This window comes from Dermacentor andersoni, chromosome 8 (assembly GCF_023375885.2).
Source record: "Dermacentor andersoni chromosome 8, qqDerAnde1_hic_scaffold, whole genome shotgun sequence".
Classification (NCBI taxonomy): domain Eukaryota; kingdom Metazoa; phylum Arthropoda; class Arachnida; order Ixodida; family Ixodidae; genus Dermacentor; species Dermacentor andersoni.
Window position 1 is genome coordinate 84,505,412 of NC_092821.1, and position 23,950 is coordinate 84,529,361.

A 23,950-nucleotide genomic window follows, 5' to 3' on the forward strand; every position below is an offset into this window, starting at 1 on the left:
CCTCCTTAGCGTATAGTAAGGATCAATGTTGTCACAATTGCTAGCCTCATCTGCTCGGCGTACTTTTTCGCGTTTATAACTGTCTCACTAAGTGCTTCTCAATGTCTGTTTCTTGCTGTCAGGTCAGATAGTCAGCAGCAAGCGCGAACTCAGATCAAAGTAGGCAGTCTACGTTGCATGGACTTTGCCATAATGCAACGTAATCACGGTTAGGGCGACTATTACCGTTCGCGGTGGTAAGCGCAACGGTAATGCGCGATTTACGACGCGCACTCGTAATGTTCTTAAGATGTCAGGTCTCGCTGTAACATATTATCTAACAAGCCACAACAAAAATATCTTATCTCTCCAACAATAGGACAATTACGCAAATAAGGATATCCCGCTAAGTAAGAATATTGCGTGTCTGCCTTGTACCTTCGGCAGTGCTCCTTTTTCTTCACGCATCACCTTCAGTTCCGCACATCTGCTTGTAGACTAGTCCCATTATTGTAAACCTTTCAATTTATTTATTGAAGGTATTTATTCCCGTAGGCAGGCCCATCTCAAACAATTTCGTGTTGTGAAGATCTTTTCGAGATGATTGTTTCCGGACTTTAAAGCCATGTGCCTTTGACTCCACCTAATTTTCCCCTGGAGTTGCGACAAATTATTTTATAAAGAAAAGCGAAGTACAACAATACATCTTGGACAATTTTTGTTGATTTTCTCAAAATGGATCGATATTAGGGTCTTGTTTGTAGTGGACGAGGCATAACTCGCCGTGTTAGTATGACGTACTGCACTAGGCAACCTAGTGAAATTTGTGTAAAGGCAAATTAGAAAACATTCGTTACGTATGCGAATTCAGTTTGCGTTTTGATTGTATGTGAGGGCATCGCCCAAATATTTGATCAAATTGAATCAAGGTGTAATCCAGTGGGGTCTGCCAGAAATATTTTTAACTATGCCTTGTGACCTTTCTGTTTCAAAACTGTTACATTTTCAGACACACCTGAAACATGTGTTCAAGAAGCCTGATTGGTTAATCTCTTTTTATTTAACGTTGGCGTTGATTTGCTTTTTTGGGGGAAATTTGGACTTTGTACATATCGTTCTACTAAAATAAAGAAGAGATGTCTAGTTAAAAACAAAACATATAAATTATTCCTACGCTGAAAAGTTTATTAGAACAATACAGCTATTCAAGCGTTATTCCAGCTGTATGAGGGCGAATGAAAGAATATTGTTCTTTAACCTAGGCCATTTGCACAGCTTCCATTTAAAGAAAGCACTCCAGTCATCTGTCTAGCACAAAAAAGTATGCTCCGTAGATTCCGCCTGGCTGACATGCCTGTATTTGCTGTTGCCTTTTATAGCGAAATTAGGACGCAAATGGTTTTTCGGTTCTTCATTCTGATGCGGCTCTGTGAACCTGCGCCCAATGCTCATGGCAAATATAAGTGCATTTATTATTTTTGCCACGGTACTTCTGACTAAAAATGTTGCTGGTTGTGAGTATTTGCAACATCATTTCTTGCGTGTCATAGTACTCCATAACTACGCGTTTTCTGAGCGTAGCCGCAAGGGTCCTGACTATCTCTTCTCAGCAAGGCGAAATACTTGAGTGACTCGATGCAATGGCTCATACTAGAACAAAAGCGGCGTCTGGTCCAGTGATACAAAATGTAGACTAGAGGCACAAATACTACCACCATTTGCAATGGTTCCTACAATGACCCATTAACGTCCAGCGTACATTTAAACGTAAAGCACCATTTTGGTTTATAAATAACTAGACAACATCGCAGTGTTCCTTGGTACGCCAGTTTACTAAGAAGGTTCCTGCGAATACGCCCACATTGTTGTTTTTTGTCAGCTGCTTCATGTGTGTCATTTATTGATCGCCAAATTTGGAAAAGTGCTGAACACAGTAGGTGCCACTCTACATTCATTTCGCTCTATATGATCTAAATATTTTTTCAAGCATAGCATACGCTTTTCGTAGCTGAAGTATTTAGGTAAGTTTTAGAAAAGAAGGATGTATACGATGAATGCCCATGACTTTCCATATACAATACATGTTTATACCACCGCAAGAAAATAAATGGAGGTGTACTTAGTAAAGTACGCTCGGCTTATATGTATGCTAGATGGGTGCGCTTGATCCCGAAACACACAACGGTTTTTTACCTGTATTTCGTCAAAATATTTTTTGCTGGCTAAAGAACTTCACGGGCTGTTACAGGAAAGAAATGTACTTAGAATCACATCAACATTGCTATTATTCTTCCTGGTTTCATTCTCGCTGCCGACAAAGATGACGATGCTCTTGTCTTCTCAGTCAATAAAATAGCGACCAGTGTTACAGTAAATTTACATAAATAGAAACCGTTTCGATATCATATGAAGAATATTTAAAAAAATGATTCCTCCATCATTTACTACAAATTATAAAACGAGTGGGAGGGAACAGAAAACAGCAAAGCCTGTGTATAATACTATGCCAATCGTGAAGTGTTGTGAAATAAAAGTAGGGCAACCCAGATTGGTGAACTAGACGTAGATCCCCCCTCTTGAAATACCAGAAAATTCTAACGAAAATGACACCTAGCAGTCATGCAGCAGGATTGTAATGCCAGAACCGACTATCACTGGATGAGATATCACCAGCATCCTGAATGTTTCAATTACCACTGAACCAAATGCTGAATGCTTTAGTTTTGAATGGCTGTATGTATCGCCAATTATCGCAATTAGCTGCATCAATAACATATTTGCGCTGTGCATACCTCTGAGAGAAACAGCAAACCGCTTCATTGTTACTTGATGAAGTCATGTTACACACTTCATAAGTAAAGCCACCTCCATAACAAACAATATTTCCCCCTGAAATGCTCATTTTGCCACCAGAAAGTTATGCGGGCTTGCGCAAAATTTCGTTCGACCCTTCGCTCCAAGCTTTTTTGCGTTTGGAAGCTCCAAGATATATCATATACATTTCGTGACCTACATCAGGTTCTGCTCCAATAAAGGCGCAGAGTACTTTATAAAGTGCACTATCGGGTAGCGTTTCAAAGAATAAAGCGCCACTCGCAAAACTTTCAGAAAGTATTTAGAGTGTGTGGTTGTCTGACATGAAAAATCAACAAAATGTAACTGGTAGATTTTTCTTGTGCCTTAATGTATGGTATGGTATAAAAAACTTCATTCAGGTCCTTCAGGTCACGCTAGTTTGGTAGACCGAAGCGGGCCGCTTCCACGCCGGTATGGAAAGGCCTAGCCTCTCGTCCGCATTGCGGGCGCGACGGACTACTCCGGTCTGCTCTTCTATTTCGGGACTACGGGGAGCCGCGTCCCAACGCTGGGCATTAATTGGTTAAAAGAGTTACATAGCCTGGAATGGCTCATACCTCCGTAAGCAAGGAAAGCTACGATGGTTCAATATGAATGAAGACACAAAAGAGAACAAACAACGAAGCAAGAATGAAAGAAATTATAAACATCAGCAATGGCCCATACCACCGTAACCATGCAAAGATTCAAAGGCTGAACATGGAAGAAGAAACGAAAGAGAAAAAAAAAGTAATGAAAGGAAAAGACGGAAAGAAAGAGAAAGAAAGAAAGAAAGAACGAAAAAGCTTTTAGACTGTGCACTTCATTCTCTCATCTGTCGTTGAGGAGATCGACCTACAGCGCAATGCCTTCGCACTGCAGCTTCTTATGTCTCCAAAGAAGTCAGATCCCGACAATCGAAAAACTTTATGCATTACCACATGCGTAGGAGGCTTTCGCCTTCATGCGTTACAGGAGTTTAACATGCTGTCAATGTTTTTTCTCTCAATATTAGGATATAAGACAGTTCAATCCGTTTGTGCGTTAAAAGAGATGGAAATATTGCGGCTCTGAACGTTGATTTGGCATGGTAAAATGTTTAATTGACACGACACGGAAAATGGGACTTCTGCAAATAATAACGAGTTTGCAGTTCTAGAAAGGGAGCGCAAGGACTTTCTTTAAATATAAATAAACACAACATTTTGACCAGTGCTGCCGTGGTGGTAAAGCAGATATCCCGTTTTTCTGCTGTAAAAAAAGTTGGGGGATGAATTCGCTCAGTTGGTGGCCTCATTTAACAGGATATGGCTGAAGACGTTTCTGTTCATATATTTAGTCAGATGACAGACTCATAGCTCGTAAAAATAATTCCAGCATGCCACTGCTCATTTTCCTATAACCTGTTTGTCATACTGGCACTTTGAAGGCGCAGTCAGAGTCAAAGCTAATTAGAAAACCTATCGAGTCTTCTTTTTGTAAATGAGTTTGCTATGTATTTGCAGCATGTTTGCTTGTAGCATGATGTAGCATAGTTAAAAATAAAAGGAAGCTTTACAGTTTGAAACAGTAGTGACCGACGCGGAGTTCTGAATATTCAACACAAGCAGTCGCGTCCCTTCTAGAGTCTCGTGCCAAAGCGGTAACAAGTTTTGTGATCATTAGCTGCTTCAATCATTGACTAAGAACTGACCTAGCAATATCTTTATGATACTTTAAAAGTAAGGAGCTTCACTAATAGCCGTCGCAAACCATTACCTCAGACGTCAGTAAATAGTGGCTAATCAAGGCACATGAGAGCCGCCTCAGCCACAGTGCTTTCTCTGCGGAGATCAACCCTACATTTGAGTGCTTCTACTAGTGACAGCATGAAGATATTCTCAAACATTGTTCTGGATGTAAAGGTAATCCTCTGCGAGCCTAAACTATGTGATAATTTGCGTCAGTAAGACGTGTGATGTAAAATAAATGTAATGTAGGACTTGCGCTATCAGGTTTGATGCGAATTTCGGCGAGTTACTATATAACACTCCCGATATTTTGTGTTGTCTCTTGCATCAAAAGGCCATCTACTCAATAATAGGCGATGCATATTCTTCTAACAAATATTTCAGTTCTTTTTATTTTGCGAACGCTTTTGACTTGCTCAGGCTCCCTGCATGCGGGCGCAAGCTGACCGCGTCTTCCCTCCCTCCCGCTCTCTGTCTCATTTTTCTATACCCTCTTTCCTTTCCCTCAGAGTAAGGTAGCCAACCAGATGCATTTCTGCTTAACATCATTGCCTTCTCTTTCCCTCTCATCCTGCTCCTCCTACTACGCAATTCTTTTCATCACGTAGCGCTTCACCTATAAGAGGTCAATGTCCTAATGTCCGGACAGGCCGCCATTGGAATATATGAACCTGGCAACGTTTGACGCTAGAACGTTATCTAGTGAGGCGAGTCTAGCAGTGCTATTGGAGCAATTAGAGGGCAGTAAATGGAACATAATAGGGCTCAGTGAAGTAAGGAGGACAAATGAAGCTTATACAGAGCTAAAAAGCGGGCACGTCCTGTGCTACCTGGGCTTAGCGGAGAGGCGAGAACTAGGAGTCGGATTCCTGATTATTTAGAATATAGCTGGTAACGTACAGAAATTCTATAGCATTAACAAGAGGGCGGCAGGTTTTGTTGTGAACCTTAATAAGAGGTACTAAATGAAGGTTGTACAGGTATACGCCCCTGTCATGATGACCAGGAAGTCGAAAGCTTCTATGAAGACGTGGAATCGGCGATGGGTAGAGTGAAAACAAAATACACTATACTGATGGGCGACTTCAATGCCGAGATAGGCAAGAAGCAGGCTGGAGACAAGGCAGTGGCGGAATATGGCATAGGCACTAGGAGTAGCAGGGGAGAGTTATTAGTAGAGTTTGCGGAACAGAATAACATGCAGATAATAAATACCTTCTTCCGCAAGCGGGATAGCCGAAAGTGGACGTGGAGGAGCCCGAACGGCGCGACTAGAAATGAAATAGACCATACTCTGCGCTAAACCTGGCATCATACAAGGTGTGGACTGGCTCAGCAAGGTGCCCTGCAAATACCATAGAATGGTAAGAACTCGAATTAGCCTAGACCTGAGGAGAGAACGGAAGAATCTGGTACATAAGAAGCCGATCAATGAGTTAGTGGTAAGAGGGAAAATAGAGGAATTCCAGACCAAGCTACAGAACAGGTATTCGGCTTTAACTCAGGAAGAGGACCTTAGTGTTGAAGCAATGAACGACAATGTTGTGGGCATCATTAAGGAGTGTGCAATAGGAGTCGGTGGTAACTCCGCCAGGCAGGATATCAGTAAGCTATCGCAGGAGACGAAAGATCTGATCAAGAAATGCGAATGTATGAAAGCCTCAAACCCTACAGCAAGAATAGAACTGGCAGAACTTTCGAAGTTAATCAACAAGCGTAAGACTGCTGACATAAGGAAGTATAATATGGATAGAATTGAACATGCTCTCAGGAACGGAGGAAGCCTAAAAGCAGTGAAGAAGAAACTAGAAATTGGCAAGAATCAGATGTATGCTTTAAGAGACAAAGCCGGCAATGTCATTACTAATATGGATGAGATAGTTCAAGTGGCACCCATAGTACCAGTGGCACCCACGACGATAATGCAAGAGAGATTAGTCTAGCGGAATTTGAAATCCCACAGGTAACAGCGGAAGAAGTAAAGAAAGCCTTGGGAGCTATGCAAACGACGAAGGCAGCTGGGTACGATCAGGTAACAGCAGAGTTGTTGAAGGATGGTGGGCAGATTGTTCTAGAGAAACTGGCCACCCTGTATACGCAATGCCTCATGACCTCGAGCGTACCGGAATCTTGGAAGAACGCTAACATAATCCTAATCCACAAGAAAGGGGATGCCAAAGACTTCAAAAATTATAGACCGATCAGCTTAATGTCAGTTGCCTACAAACTATTTACTAAGGTAATCGCAAATAGAATCAGGAACACCTTAGACTTCTGTCAAGCAAAGGACCAGACAGGATTCCGTAAATGCTACTCTACAATAGACCATATTCACATTATCAATCAGGTTATAGAGAAATGTGCGCAATATAACCAACCCTTATATATAGCTTTCATTGATTACGAGAAAGCGTTTGATGCTGGCGAAACCTCAGCAGTCATGGAGGCATTACGGAATCAGGGTGTAGACGAGCCGTATGTAAAAAGACTGAAAGATATGTATAGCGGCTCCACAGCCGCCGTAGCCCTCCATAAAGAAAGCAACAAAATCCCAATAAAGAAAGGCGTCAGGCAGGGAGATACGGTCCCTCCATTGTTATTCACAGCGTGTTAACAGTAGGTATTCAGAGACCTTGATTGGGTAGAATTGGGGATAAACGTTAATGGAGAATACCTTAATAACTTGCTTAGTAACTCAGGGGACCAATTGCAATGCATGCTCACTGACTTGGAGAGGCAAAGCAGAAGAGTGGGTCTAAAAACTAATCTGCAGAAAAGTAATGTTTAACCGTCTCGGAAGAGAACAGGGATTTACAATAGGTAGCGAGGCACTGTAAGTGGTAAGGGAACGCATCTACATAGGGCAGGTAGTGACGGCGGATCCGGATCATGAAACGGAAATAATCAGAAGAATAGGAATGGGCTGGGGTCGGTTTGGCTTTGCCCGGATTTTAGGGATATCTGTGAGCCGACGATATATCTGCAGGCGTGATCAAAATTCTGAGGACAACATATTTTTAACTCTAGCCTAAGCATGAAGGCGAAAATCAAGTTGCAATGGCTACCTGCGCCTGTCCTACCATTTTAATGCATTAAGATAATCTAACGTAGCACCGATGAGGTGGATTAAACAATTGCTTTGACGGCACTTTGGGCTCTACTCTTTTGCTCACGCCTGCACGTGGATTTGCTCACGATTTATTTTTGCCTATCACAAGCTACATGCACGGACTCAGAAAGTAACGATGCAGGTGTGCTTAGTTGCACGGCACGCGCAGTATTTACCAGTGAGTGAGTGAGTGAGTGAGTGAGTGAGTGAGTGAGTGAGTGAGTGAGTGAGTGAGTGAGTGAGTGAGTGAGTGAGTGAGTGAGTGAGTGAGTGAGTGAGTGAGTGAGTGAGTGAGTGAGTGAGTGAGTGAGTGAGTGAGTGAGTAAACTTTCATTGGGTCCAGCAAAACGCGATAAAACGCGCTCCTGGCTAATCCCACCACGGGACTGACAGATCTAGTCTGTGATCTAATCGCGGGCGCGCTGGACGGCCACGATTTGGTCCTCAAAGAAGGGACTTCGCAGGAGCGCGTCCCACTCTTCCTTGGTGAACTTCGGGCCCAACGACCCGCATTACCAGAGCATATGAGGTAAAATAGCAACCTCACCACAGGCCACGCAAGAACAATTCAAACAAATCTTGAGATACGTGCTGTTAAGGGACGCCGGATTTGGGTAGGAGTTCGGTTGCAGGAGTTTGAGTGTGACCACCTACGGCCTGCTTAGCTTGGAGTGAGGTGGCAGGAAAACCCTTCTCTCTTAGTAAAAGAACTTAGTAAGTTCATTGTGCGTGATAGGAGCGTCTGTGTGTCCAGCGAGAGAGTCGCCCGATCCGAGGGCAGCGCGGTCGGTAAAGCCACGTGCAGCATGTGGGCAGACTCGTTGGGGTTCAGAGAAACCCCCTCAATCGTCCCGATGTGGGCAGGTAACCAAAACATGTAGTGTATGGAGGTGTCGCCGAGTTTCGCACCTTTCAGAATTTGAATTGCCTGCCTTGACGGCCACTTCCGAATCGCTATAAACCCTTTCTCTCCGACCGTATGAGATGGCGAGTGCAATGGCCACTGGCTCGACCACCTCTGGGTTCGTCGTCCTGACGGAAGCACAGTTGACGACTTTGCCCAGCCTGTCCACGACGGAAACCGCCAAAGCCTTGCCGTCTCGGTATGCAGCTTCAACCACGAAGCTTGCTTCGAACTTCTCCTTGTTTATTTGCTTCAGTAAATTCAATGTCCTTGCCTTGCGATGACCTGCGTTGTGAACGGGATGAACGTTGCGGGGCGAAGGGGCGACCACGATCTTCTCCGCTATTTCTCTGGGAATTTCGGTGTTTTCAGCCATGTTCTTGATGGGTGCGAGTCCGATCTCCTCGAGGATACGCCTGCCGGCCGGCGTGGTGGACAGCCGAGTTAGCTGGGCCCGTTCCTGAGCCTCGCCTATCCCCTCCATGGTGCTTTGTATACCGAGCCGAAGGAGGTCCTCGGTATGGGTTCCTCGGTATGGGTAAGACCCCTCGGGTCTCTTGACCCGAGGGGTCTCTTGACGAATCTTCTAATGAGGCCAATAAGCTTTTCCCGCTCGGCTCTGAGCCAGTTGCGCATGTCCACCGTGTAGGTGAAGTGACACAGCACAAAGGCGTTGATGTGCCGAAGCAGGTTGTCCTCCTTAAGGCCAAGATGTCTGTTCGTGACTCTTCGGGCGAGGCGAAAACCATTGTCGGTTTTCGCCATTATCTTGCGTAACGCAGTGCCGTTGCCGCCGCGTGATTCGATGAACATACCCAGGACTCTGATGGTGTCGACTCTGGGTATCGGGTCACCGCTCCGAGGGAACAGGTGAATGACACTTTCCGAGACCGGTTTCCAGTCCTTGGGTCTTCCGCCTTTTTCTTTTCTATAAAGCACCAGCTCAGATTTGGTCGGGGAGCATCTGAGTCCGGTGGGTAGCAGGTACTGCTAGGTGACGCTACCGCCTCTTGCATGACGCTTTCCACCTTCCCTTCGCTACCACCAGTGCACCAGATCGTGATGTCGCCAGCGTAGATGGTGTGTTTGATACCTTCAACTTGGGCCAGATTCCTCGAGAGGCAGATCATGCAGATGTTCAAGACAGCAGGTGAAATTTCCGAGCCTTTCGGCGTGCGCCGTGGTCCCAGAAGCACCTCGTCGGAGACAAGGTCGCCGATCTGCAGCTTCGCTTTCCTCCCCATCAGGAACGAACGGACGTAGTTATATAGTCTGGGACCCTGCTCGAGGTCTGCGATGGAGGTCAGAATGTATTCATGGAGAACGTTGTCGAACGCTATCTCGAGGTCTAGTCCGAGCAGGGCCCTGGTGTCCCTGGTACTGCAGTCGATGATTTGATGTTTGATCATCTCCATGGCGTCTTGCGCCGAGAGGCCGGCACGGAAGCCAATCATGTTGTAAGTATAGATGTTCTCTTCGAGATATCTGTTCAGTCTGTTGAGGACGACGTGCTCCGCCAATTTCCCGACGCAGGAGGGGAGAGAGATGGGTCGGAGGTTGTCCACATTCGGAGCCTTGCCAGGTATAGGGATCAGGACGACGTTGGCGGTCTTTCATTGCTCTGGGACGCTGCCGTTTTTGCACGGCTCGTTAGTCATCTCGGTGAGGCATCCGATTGAACGGTCATCAAGGTTCCGCAGCATACTGTTGGTGATTCTGCCGGCACCTGGCGCACACTTCCCCTTGAGCACAAAAATGGCTTTTCTAATTTTCCCCACGGTGAAGTCTTCGCCCAATTCCGGAATGGCTGGGCCTAAATGGTTGGAAAACCGGTCTTCCGTCTCCGTGCTTTACGGGAACCTTTACGTCTCCATGAGCTTGACAACCAGCTCGTCCCCGGAACAGGGTGTGGTAGCTTCGTACAGAGCTCTGACGAGCGTGTGTCTCTGACTGGATCTGGTGCTGAACTCGTCGAGGAGAGGCTTTAGCATGCCCCAGGACTTGCCGTTACGCATCTGCCCGTTGATCGAGTCACAGCCCTCGCCCCATTGCTGCTTGCCGAGGGTTCGATAGTGATCTTCGATGGCCTTGTTAAGATCGGAGATCCTTTTCCTCAATCTTCGGATAAACCTGTGTCCCTTCCATCGGAGAAGCAGCGCCCGCTTGGCCTCGATCAAATCGGCTAGCCTGCTGTCCATCTTCTCTAGCTCCAAGACGCTGACGATCATCTTAGTGGATGACTCGGCGTCACTCTTGATTCGCTCGCACCAATCTTCCAGGTTTTTGGGGACGGCTGCGCTGTCGTTGCAGCGGAGCTTGCGAAAAAGGTCCCATTCCGTGACAGTGAATTCTCTGGATTTACTTCGGGCGACTTCGAAGCGGTTCTCAAGCACGTAATGACCACTACAAAAATTTATTGTGGTGCTACTCTCCTCGGCGCACTTGTCAAGTGTACATTATATAGGAAGCAAGTGGAGGTGTGCTACGCTTGTGGCCGCCTTCGGCATCGAGTGGACGTCGGCCCCTCGCCGTACGAAGCCATGTGCAGGGGATGCGGCGTCGCCAACCCGGACGAACAACACAAGTGCGACCCCAAATGCATGCTGTGCGGAGGCCGACACTTCATCGCTGTCAAGGAGTGCAAGCAGAGGTACCAAACGCCGTACCTCGTGAGACGCAGGCACGGGAACTGATCCCGAGCCAATAGAGGCAAGTCTCCGGCCCTCGCCATGGGCGAACGACAACTCCCGGCCGTCGCCGGTTGCTCCGCGGCTCGAGGGAGCTCTAGATCCAGGAGCCCGTCTCCGCCTTCCGGACGCCGTTCCAGGTCTAGGGGGAGATCTAGGTCGAGGGGAAGATCCGGGTCCAGGGGAAGATTCATGTCCAGCGGTACATCCAGAAGCTGCTCCAGGAGCCGCTCTGTCTCCAGGACCCGGTATGAGTCCAGTGCCGGCCACAGAGGAAGAGAAAGTAGACCCTATCGTGGGCAGATATGGTTGCTGAAGGCGCCAAAGCGAGACCCTTCCGGGTCCCACGCGACCCGCTTCCAGAGCAAGCCAGGGACGCCGAGGTAGCGCGCCTTCAGAAGGAAAACGTGGACTTAAAAGAAATGGTCGGAAAAATGGATAGCGAAATGACAGACATTAAGAAATTGGTGATCAGTCAGAGTGCATCGGCCAACGCGTCGGCGCCGACCGCCACAGAAGCACCATTTCTGCAGAAGCCCCTGCAGAAGTTCTGCAGAAGCCCCTGTCTTCAAAGCAAAATGTACACCTAAGCAAAAAAAGAATGTTTTGTTGACTGAAAAGGAGAATATTTTTGCTTGCTTTTCGATGAAGTAGCACTTCTGACACTACGAAAAAGGGTTGAACCTTTTTAGCATGGTCATATCTCGTACCAAATAACGATACCGATGGTGTGAGCAATTTTTATTTTTATTTATGATTTTGTTATTTGGGGGGGGGGGGGGCGGTAGCCATCAACATGCCTTGGCAGCGGGGACAATACACAAGGAAATAAAAAATACTGAGCACATAAAATCAGTGCAAGAATTACAAGACGACTTGATCAAAACTCCATGAAATGCGGAGGAATGCAGAGTATAATATATTACCAAGCGTAATGGAATTGTTTTAATCTGAAATCTGAGTAATATTGTGCTTAACACTTATCTAACATTTTAAAAAAATATATGCATTCTTCATGACATAGTCATAGTAGAATTCTTGCGACCATTTTATGTCTGTCCGGGGAACAAAATGCTAAATCGGCAAGTGTAGAATTTCTTACACCTGTATTATTCATGCAAGTTTGTAAAAATTGCAACGTAAAAGAGTGGTGAATGTTTTCGCCGTGTTAGAAAATGTTTGTCAGTCCGATGCCACGAACTTCTTAGTATAAACCTTGTGCAAAGTATTGTGACTGTAGTCTTTGCAGTGTGACGCATCACTGTTGCAGCACGCAAGAGACCCGTGCTTGACCCGGACGCCCACTGTATGCACTGCACATGCGCGACCAGGAAGTACGACCTATGCACCCTGAACTTCACGGCCAACTGCATGTGCATTAATGGAAAGTATCGGCGAGGATTCGATGGACCATGCATACCGGTGTCGGAATGTTATCGCTGAGTTTTAGCCAGCATTACATATTATGCTTTCAAGAATAAATGAAAACATATTAAAAACCAAGACAAATGGGCATTACTTCTATATATTTGCCGCTTGGACAAAGATATTCAGCGCAGTGGGAATTGAATTTCGGAGGTATGTATTGCTGTATGAGTTCACACAGTGGCGCCCAACTGATAGATGATTTAGAAGCAGCATAGCTTGCTGTTAAAGCTGTTAAATTAAGCTACTTGTTCGTGTGTCCTACAAATGAATCCAATCGTAATTAATCAGTCAGATATCATTCCAAAACAAGCGACCTTCTGCTTGCTATACCATAAATGACAACATATTTTCTTCGGAATAACATGCATAACTATGAACATTTTTGTTGAGGTACTTGTTGCTGATGTGTTATCTATACCCGTGGGAAATCGCAGTGGTACTAGTGTAACAAAAATAAACAAGTAACACAAAGCGTTATACCTTATCAACATTTTCAACAGGCCACATTGCCCGCCGCGGAGGCTTAGCGGCTATGGTGTTGCACTCCTAAGCGAGAGGTCGCGGGATCAAATCCCGGCCGCAGCGGCTGCATTACCATGGGGACGAAATGCAAAAATGCTCGTGTCGCGTGCATTGGGGGTGCGTTAAAAAACCCTAGGTCGTTAGAATTCACACGGAGTACCCCACTACGGCGTGCGTCATAATGAAATTGTGGTTTCGGCACGTACAAGCTCAAAATAAAGGGATTCAGCATGTCGTGTTCAACTGCGCTTTCAAGAGCAATCTGAAAAGTCAAACTATACATATAGTGCGTTTTTTAATAAACAAAACATAGGACCAATCAGTGGCTCCTAGCCACGCCTCCATCGATATTTTTGTTGGCTCTGTAAATTACTGAAAACGATCTGTTTTCATGGTTGTTCTAATTTGTAATATGACAATGTAATGATGGATACAGCGCCAGAGAAAAAAAAACAATGACGATAGAAAACGAAACAATAACCAATGTCTCGTGAGTGAAGTTTGATTCAGGAAGCGTGTAATAATAAATAGAAAGAGAAAGAAATAAGTATCAGTAACATCAGTGGATCACTACATCACCCATATCGAGGCATTCACTATCTTTGCAGCTGACGTCATCTCCAGAAAAAAAAATCTGCATACTAATTCTACAATTCCCAGACAGCTGCGCTTCTCTGCCGCCTTTGGTTGGGAGTGGCCTTGACAAAGGCATACTCTACATTAATTGGAATGACTGACAGTGCAGCTTGCGAGGTCTGTGGCACCGAAGAAAACATCGACCACCTGCTGTGCCACTGTCCAAGATATGCCTCAGAGAGACAAGAACTTGCCAAAGCTTTCCAAAAACTGGACAATCGGCCGCTTTCTGTGCAGGTGCTGCTAGAACACCGCCCCCATCGCCCGTCGGCCCATAAAGCGGTGAAGGCGCTTTTGTGTTTCTTAAGGACGACGGGTTTGTGCGACCATCTGTGACTATTAACGCGATTTCTGTAAGACCACACGCGTCAGCGAACTCGCCGCAATTTCCTTCTTTCATTCCCTCCTCTCTCTCCCTGTGATCTTTGTTTTCCCCTTTCCCATTCCCCCGGTGTAGGGTAGCCAACCGGACGTTATTCTGGTTAACCTCCCTGCCTTCTACTTTTCTCTTTCCTCCTCCTCCCCAGACAGAGGAATCAAGTCTGGGCTCACCCAAGCGACGCTATTTTGGCTGATGTAATACAGAAGTAGACGTCAATCATATCCTTATTGATTTGTTGTTTACACCTAAAGAACTTTTTCGTGTCACGAAATTTTATTCGGTACTTTTATTCATGGTACTCCGCGGCCATGTGCCATCCAGATCAGATGTGTATCCAGACAGGTAATGCAGCAGAAAACAGCCTGCTCTATACGAACTGTCACACATGATAAAGGAACCGGATGTATGAGGACAACACTGCATTACACGTAGTTGTGAGAACGGCAAACATTGCAAGGGCGCAGTGGCCGACGGCCTCGAGTGTGGTTTGTTCTTTAAAACTACTGAGTAATTCAAGCCAAATATAGTACGAGCAGAAAAGGCTTCAATCACGTCACACCTTTCTGCCACATTCCTTATGCCATGTAAATATTACTCATTCTATCGAACACTGTCGCCATTCTTTGTTTACATTATGATAGCTTGACCTCTGATTGGAAAAAAATACATGTTTGATTCTAGTCAAATTTTCACATAGATGCCAGATGGTCACGGCTGGGTAATTGGCACATAACCCCCCCCTCCCCCCACTACACGCAGATCATACACTAGCCCGTCAGGGCGGATTTTAATCACGTCCTACAACAAGTGCATTCCTTCGAATGGCTCGATTGTGCTGATTTCTTGGCTGGACAAGCATATTTAAAACCTAGGTAAGTATCGTCCGTAGAAATTATTGTTACTATTGTATCATTTATTGTGAATAGCATTCTTGGCCACTGCTATACTGGTTTTCTTTCCGGCTGTCTAAACTATCGAGCTGGTTTCTTGCACCGATCTCTAAGACTGTGCAATCTAAAAATGTACGTAAATCTCGAGGGAAGTGCCGCTGAAAATTCGTAAGAAAATTTTACCGTTGCTGAGAGGGACCGAACCCACCTCACACTGTTTCTTCCAACACAACAGGCCGGCACTATGCTTTAGCAGCTACAATTTATCGAATAAAGTCTTGCTCATCACGAGTTGTAACGCATGCCATTGCGCAATATGGTGCAATAACCTCACGCTTGCTCGCAATGACGCTTGGTGCAACACATTGCACCAATGTGTAATATGTAGCAATACTCTAACGCTCGCTCATCAGTCCCTCCATGTTCCATAATTACGGCCCACCTATGACATGAAGAGACTCGGGTAGCAAGACATGCAAAGAACCAGCTCTTTTGACCATGGTGGAACATGTCTGCCTCTATGGAAAGCGCAGGTGCAGATTGAGGAAAGCGCTGCAGCGTCAAACGTGCACGAGTACGGCAGCCTCGAGCGCCGAAGGGCAATCTCCGACACCCCTAGGAGGGAAGTCATTGCCTTGTGCTATTGCTCAAAACAACCTGTGCAAAACGAGCGGACCCATTACTATCATGGAGCGAGGACCATTGCAAAATTAGGCCATGAGACCTCCACTAGATGGTGCCAAAGTTAGGGATGTAGCCATCCAATGCATGAATAAATGTAACGTGTCAACATCGTATCATTTTTGCACCCTAGTACCCATACACCGTCTGCAGCGCGAACAAGGCTTTTCACGTACCTCACTGCGGGTGCGTCTTTGATACAGCCCACCTCACTTTGCATTTAGTTAAAAAAAGGTTAAAGTGTAGTGAACATGGGAAGCGATTTCAAAAAGGATAAGAAATTTCAGAAAGGACAAGAAATTTCAAAAAGGATAAAAAAGCGATTTCAAGAAAGGGTATAGTTATCGTGAATGCACCTAATAATATATTCAAAACTGACTAAATTTATGTACCGCTATGAAATATATCACTAAACTGTAAGGGCCACTTTTCTTCAGAACCATCTAAGCATTCTAAAAATATCATGCAAACTGTCAGTTGTTCTACCACTTCATGCGCTTCAAATGCTATAAATGATTAAGTTCACAGATCTGTCATATCTATTTCTGGTGCCTAGGAACTGATTTGTAAATTTCGAGCTGCAGTTTCTAAAAATTTACCAATTTCGGATAATTCTGCAAACACTTCAGTTCCCTGAATCGAAGCTCGGCCCAACAAAGGCACTATAAGTTTACTTTTATTTTTCTCTCAAATGCAACCACTTTCATTCAAAAATCGGTCAAGCAGTTGTCTGGTATTTGAATTTCTGCGCGTGTATTTTAATTGATGGCATTCGTGTTGTGCTCACCCGAAGCTTCCTCTTTAGACACCTGGAAAACGTCGTCCACATTAGCATTTCTTCAAAACCATGGTTTTGCATAACTTAAGTTTAACGCGTGGTCTGCTGAAGCTAAAAACGCACAGAACATCAGCAGAATAAATAAGTACTATATCAATTGTTGGCGACAGTTGGGTGCTAAAAACTTTAGCACAATAAACAGACGTAAAGATTTCCAGAAATAATATTTCTTTTACATCAACGCAAGATTATCTACGTCCTGCCCACATGCAACTAAACAAACAGCTTTCGTCCGTAAGTTTACGTCCTCCGTAAAACGGTAGGAAAGCGCGAGCGCCTTTTCTTAAATGCCTCACGGGTACTTAGAGAATGTGAGGGCACTGGACAGGCTCTTAGTCTCGGACGCACTCATGAGAGAAGAGCGGCGCTTCTATTTCATTGTGTCCGAACTGTCAACGCTGACATTCCTTTTCACACCGCCAGCAGCCTGCTGAGCTCCTCTGAGCGGTCTTAGTTCCTCCTCTGCGCTCCTCTCCAACTCGGCTCTCCTTCCAGGTGTGTCCAGCAGGCGTCCCCAAAGGGGCCCTCACTTTGCCGTTCAGGAAATTGCGTGTCATACAGAGAGAGGGCAATAAATAAAGCGAGAGGAAACAGTTGTTGCTTTAGGGAAACGCCAGCATTCAATGCTGCCCGCAATGTAATATAAAGCACTTTTCTACGTGTGCAACGTCTGCGGCTCACTGTGTGTGTTCCAGTTGGAAGCCTATTAGCGCCACACCCGGCATTAACAGTGGTGGAAACTGTCTCGCGCTCGACGGGCAAAGAAGCACTTCGGTCAATGGCGGCATCTGCGTGCCGTCTGGGTCCTCGGTGAGCGGTGGAAATGCGAGCGGAAGATCACGTAAGAGCCGTACGGCCCGCAGCTGGAAGGCTTTAGCGGCTGTCACTAGAAGTGCTCACACGATGAATCTGCTACCGGCAAGGCCGGTTGCCTCGTGTCTTGTCATAAGTGCTGCGCTTTTGCCGCTCAACTTCGCCGAGGCAATAGGTACGTGCTCTCGAAGGTTTTTTTCGTTGTCTTTGACGGCTCGCCAGCGCGTGAGTGTTTCTTATGTTGCCTGCAAGGAATTGGTGTACATATATCTTACTCAATTATGCGAACCTGGCAGGGTGCTTTACGCACGCTCGTCCCCTGCCCGAGTAGCACTCGCATACAAACTAGCGAGTGTTATCCTCCCGATTTTTGACTGAACTATGAGCTTCACGCGTAGTAATTCGCATATGATAATTGCGTCTTTGACGTTCATAATCTAAGCAAGTTTATTTTCTTTAGCTTGTACATGGTGGTAACGAACGAGGACTTAGCAAGTTATTATTTTCCCTTATCATATAAATGGATGGGTAGCTAACCTGTTTACAGGTTTATGGTTGAAATACTGCATATTGAGGCCATGCCGAACTTATTTGTGCGCGGTTTCTGGTTTCTATAAAAAGTAATTCACGCGTACATTTTGTCATTATAACCACAGCGAAGCAGCGCTGTGGTTAATGCCTGTTCAGTATATCTTCTTCCTTGAACCCAGTTCTAAACAATTATGCCACGAATAAATGCACTGCCTTCAACCATCGAAAACTCGCAGCCATATGGGATCGCCTTACTGAGCTGCGAAAAATATGAAAAACGTTTTAAATACATAGTTGTCACAATACACACACCGACAACACTCAGTTGCCTTTTGTCTTTTCGTTCTCCTCTAATCTGTGGCGCTGTCGTTTTTATGCTTCTCAAAGCATTACAAGTAATTGTACAATGATGCAGGCAGGAGGTGTCTATCGGGCGAGACTTATCAAGACTGTGCAAGTCGCGACTGCGTTGAGCAAACATGCATGCGAATGACACGGCCAGAAAATTGCACCATCGAATGTGTGTCGGGCTGCTTCTGTGCTGTACGACGGTATCGAAACAAGAAAGGACGATGTGTGACCTTCAGCGAATGCTCTGAGGAACGCTGATTACAACCAAGAGTAATGCACGTCACTCATGAAAAGGTCCCTACAATGTGAACAAGAGAATACATGTAATTTTTGGGAATAAATGCAAATATCTGAAGTTCTGAAAGTCTCACCGGAGTGTTGTGCCTGTGTTTCTTCTTCTTGGGTCAAACTATCGCATATGTTACATGTTTTTGCATTACTCTAGTGTTGTATTGGTAATAAGTTGGATATCGTATCTTTTTTAGCGAATCCCTATGTTCTTAGGTCTTCAGAACTTATCCGACCTCACATTAAGGAATGACCACTTCAAGGCAGTATTCATGTTTTGGAAAGTAACAGCCTTAAATGGAAAAGCACTAACGCAAAGCAGAAGACGATACGGGCGCCATGCCTATGTTCTTGTCCGTTTAGCACTGTTACTTTCCAAAACATAAATTACCACCCACTCGCCCAAGTTCCCCTTCTAGATACGGCAATGCATTTTATTCGCCGAACGAGATTATATAAGGCGAACACAAGGCCAACTCGGGAAATGAAACGTATGTAAACAAAATACGCACCTCAATAAAGAATAAATCATACGACACCTTGACACATGGTAAATGTAGACAATGCATGTGCACCTTTGATGGTGTTTTTCGCTTCTAGATTTATCATTCTTGCCTCTTTTTTGTCGTTCGTGCTTTCTTCATTATGACCACGATTGAAAAAAAAAATAGAAAGAATGTAAACAAATGGTAAAGCGCAGAGTCAGTTAAAATGAGCATTGCCCCCTCTATTCTTTTCTTAATGCCACCCTCTCCTATCGTCCTATCCTAATTTCGCCCGTCGGCTAGCGTTCGCGCCTGCTTTGCAGTCCATTGGAGAGTACTATCTTGGGGGCGCCTCACAACGGAAGTTGGAGAAAGACTGACAGACGCGTCATAACCTGATAAATAGATCGTCTACCGCTTCTCTACAGAAAGAGCTGCGGTGCGCGCTCGTATGCATGGATGGATGGATGGATGGATGGATGGATGAATGGATGGATGGGTGGATCGATGTTGTCTAAGCAACCCATTTTTGCATTTTACATGTGTTTGATAGGCGGCATCATAGTTGGGCCCGAGCTGAAGCTTCCTCTTAGCATATATAGGATCCAAATGAGGAGGAATTGTTTCTCTAGTTTTATTTCTCATTGCTTGGGTCATTGTGAATGAGACGTTTCTTGCCGTCTGCTGCTTGCGTTCCCCCTCAATCGTTCACTAAGATCTGATTAAAGACGCCCTTAGAAGATTTCACATTTCACGTACACAGTAGCAAGCCACTTTCATGCAGTAATTGCACCTCGATTATAAGTTCAAAAATCGCAGTGGTGTGTAAAGTTGAAGGGCGGTCGAACGTGCGATCTTCTCTGGCCGCATCTCTGAGTGTGTGATACCAAACGCACGCTTCGCTAAATTGTTTTGTCACCATATACACTGAAAAATGTTCCAAGTTTCACTCAGGCTTTTTCGCTAGCCTATCGTGGAGCGTAACGATAAGTTCCTGCTTGTGATTTGTGTCCGTCATGTGACTCATGTAACGGCCAAATAAATGCACCACCAAGTAAACCAGATGGTTATCAAACAGCTTTGTCGCGCAGTGGGTTCACATCAAAGCCTTTCCAAGCCTATGCCTACAACGAGCAAGCAGATGGCGAGTAAATAACACACAAGCAGAAGCCTTGAGTTTGATAATTATTAGGGATAACAGTTGGGCAAATGTAGAAGAAATTTTACATAGAAAGACGCACTGAAGATGGCAATGAAGAAAAACGCTTTCGTCGTGCTTTCTCGAAGCGGCTTGTAATGAATGACACCGCTCCGGCAGGCAGAATCCCGTCTCGTCAGCCATTCTGGCGGCATTGATCTGGCCGATAAATATGGTCGGGCCATAGAGTTTCACGCAACTATTACTAGAAGGAGCTATGGCGCTAGTGTAGCTGCAATTGAGGCGCTCCAGCCGGCATGGGAGCTGTGGGAAGTACATGGATTTGCCTAAACTTTGTCATTTTGGCTTCAAGCGCCTTCGTGACTTTGTAAGCTCATTATTTTCAACAAAGTACTTCATATCTTCATAAAGAGCTTTCGCAAGACGATCCCGAATGCGCATTACACTGCTGGAGCCGCGCCAAATAAAACGCTTGTCCGATTACATGGGTGAGCCACAGATAACAAATTCTGTGCTGTAAACCGAAGCTGTTGCGAGTGACGTTTGGAAAATTATGTGTTGAAAGCAATGCACAAGCTCTTCAAAGGGCGGGCACAAAAACAAGCGGTCGGAAGCACGACAAACGGAAACGGCAGCCACAGCTCGTGTTTTACACTGCATGTGCAAAGCATGCTAACCCAGCATAGCAAACGTCTTGCTGAAAATGCTCTTAAGGCAAGAAACCGCAAAATTATTTCGGCAGGAAAGCACGAACAACTTAGCGAAAAAGCAAGGTGAGACGCAGAAAAGCGCCATGGAGCGCGCGTAAGTAGCGGCTCATGATCGGCGCAGCATCAACATCTCTATGATGATTGGACACATGGAGGCAACCTGGTGGATATATTTCATTTCATTTCATTTTATTTCCTTAAAGGCCCCATTGAAGGGGTATTACAAAAGGGGTGGGTACATACATACATAAAAAATTGAGGGCCATATTTTTATTACAGGGTAAGATAATTTGTTACGGTGTTTAAAAATGTGCTAGGACAGGTTATGACTGTGATTTCGTTGGAAAGGCCGTTCCAGTCTGTTGCTGCTCGAAAAAAGGATGAAGACGAAAAAGTGACAGTGCGTGTACGTGGGCGCGCGACTTGTTGCGGGTGACCCGTGCGGCTGGATATGCGTGCCGGGGGGACAATGTACGGTGCTTTGCCAAGTGAGCTGTAAAAGAACTTGTGAAAAAGACAAAGACTAGCAATGCGGCGGCGAGATGCGAGCAATGATAAGCCAGATTCTGTTTTTAGTGCCGATATACTGATGTTATAGGAGTACTTAGAATGAATAAATCTTGCAGCTCGATTTTGAAGCGATTCCAGTTGATTGATGAGATATACTTGATGAGGGTTCCAAATGCGGGATGCATATTCTAATTTCGCCCTGACGAGAGACTGATAGGCTAGTAATTTTACATGTTGAGGGGCGTGGCGCAAGTGGCGTTTTAAAAACCCGAGTGTTTTGTTAGCAGATGAAATGATGTTCATAATGTGCGTTTCCCAGGTTAAATCACTACAAAGGGTTACTCCGAGATATTTGTAGGAAGGAACTAATTCAAGGTTGACGTCAGCAATTTGGTACGAGAAAACAAGTGGATTTCTGCGGCGGTGGAAGGAGACAGTCTTACGTTTGTTAGAGTTTAGTTCCATTAGTAAAGGTTACACCATTCCTGTACACTTCGCAGCTCGTTTTGAAGGGACGTGTTATCGGAAACGCTGTTAATTTTACAATAAATTACACAATCGTCTGCAAACATACGGATAAGGTATATGATAAGGTGTCTACTTTTGAGGTGGAATGGAAACCGAAATCGCTGCGCCGCCTGGCGGGTGGTCAGACCTTCACTTGCTCTGCTGAAGAACAGCTCTGGTGGCCGCTTTTTACGTATGTTTCTCTATGGCGCGTCCTCCTCTATAAAAGCAAAAATCTCCATATTTCTCTCACGCGACTCGCGCATGCACACAGTGGTGGGGCAAACACAATAAATAAACTCACGTGGCACACCACGATGCTGGCAAAAACTGCTAACTGCTGTTGTCATTCCGACGAGTAATGACCGGTGGTAGTTGCGAGCTTCAATACTAAAGAGCACATCGGCCGATCGTCGGCCGCTCGGCATTCATCGGAATCTCTGGAGCGCCCGGTTTACTTCTGACAAGGATGAAAGCATGCTGTTAGAAAAGGGGGTTACTTCGCGCTGGCGATGAAGCAGAAAACGTGAATGCCGAAGCTGGCGTATTTTTACCACACGATGATCCCCACACGAGGAAAAGCGGAAGCGCTTGAGTCGCAGGGGCTGAGAAAGAGACTACGTGCTATATCTTACTTTCCTGGTGAGTTCGGTAAAAAAAAAAAAAAACACAACACTAGGATACCGGGGCAAAATTTGCTAATCCACGCGGTTTGTACACAATTCCTGAGCGAGAATGTTCTTACGTTAAGATAAGGGTGCAACCGAAGTGGCAGTGCATTAACATTTCCAAGTCGTATGAGAGCGAGGAGGAAGCAAAGCATGATCACGCATGATGCATCTTAGTTGAAGCTGTACTTTTACGAGGAGTGACTACACACCCTTTTTCATCAGGACTCTTTTTCACGCTTTTGCTACAGAACCGACAAGCGCAACCAGGCACGCTTGTTCACCCCAATGCCGTCAAGTAATTGCACGGAAGTGTCACAAATTCTTCTCAAATTTGTGCGAGACACAGAAGTGATGGGCACATCGTGGGATATGTGGCGCAGGATATGTGGCGCACCACCGGCGCACCTATCGCCAGGAATGAGAAAAGAAGATACCCAGTTCCCGCCCGGACCGAACTCGTGCCTGCTACGCCGGAGTCAGCTGCTCTACCATTGAGCCACCCCAGCACTTGCTAGCCTGCAGCGGAAAAAAAATGCTGTATACATTCGTCCTCGCGCGCGAGAAGAAAGCCGATGCAGCATGAGCGCTGCATTGCAGTTGCATATTAATACACCTGCTAGCACGCCACGTAGCCGATGCACAGGTAGCTGTAAATGGTTGTAGTTGTCGTTCTGAGTTATTGTGGCGCATACTCGCAGTGGGGGATTGGTCATGAGACGGGTGCTTAAATTAAGTGAATAAAAACAAGGGAAATGATAATTTGAACGTTGGAACTTAGAATGCACTTTTTTGTTAGGTAAAAGGGAAATCAGAAGTAAACCGTGGGTAAAAAGACTACTACTAGATCAATAAATAAATAAATAAATAAATAAATAAATAAATAAATAAATAAATAAATAAATAAATAAATAAATGTTGTTAGGAAGGTTTGAGGAGCTTTGAGTTTGTGGCTTGTGCTGCTGTTCACGGAGCAGCACAAGCCACAGCTCGCCGTCGACGTCGGGCGGACAGTTCATATCGTTCTCGTAAAACGGACGGGAAAATACTTCGCCGCGAATGCCCTGTAGTGCGTGGTTCCGAAAATGTAACTCTTTTGGAGCCGCTCATCCAGCTTACGCTGTTAATGTGTTGCGCGTGCCGCCCAAGCCTGTAACATTTCTGCACTTTTGTTGCGTATAACTAAAACATGTGAAGTTGAGGATACTTGCGGTTTGGTTGAACGTAAATAGGGAAGTTAAACATCATGAAAGCCTTTTCGGGCTGTCAGCCTAATTCTGCAAGCACCGGGGCCTTGCTGTGAAGTT

General features: G+C 45.4%; 1 long non-coding RNA gene across 1 annotated transcript; it reads left to right on the forward strand.

Annotated features, from left to right (window-relative positions):
• Positions 1 to 1,269: 1,269 nt before the first annotated feature.
• Positions 1,270 to 12,759, forward strand: LOC129386757 (uncharacterized). Its single transcript, XR_008614065.2, has 2 exons — positions 1,270 to 1,493; positions 12,515 to 12,759. It is a non-coding gene; the product is annotated as an uncharacterized lncRNA (long non-coding RNA).
• The last annotated feature ends 11,191 nt before the right edge of the window (positions 12,760 to 23,950 follow it).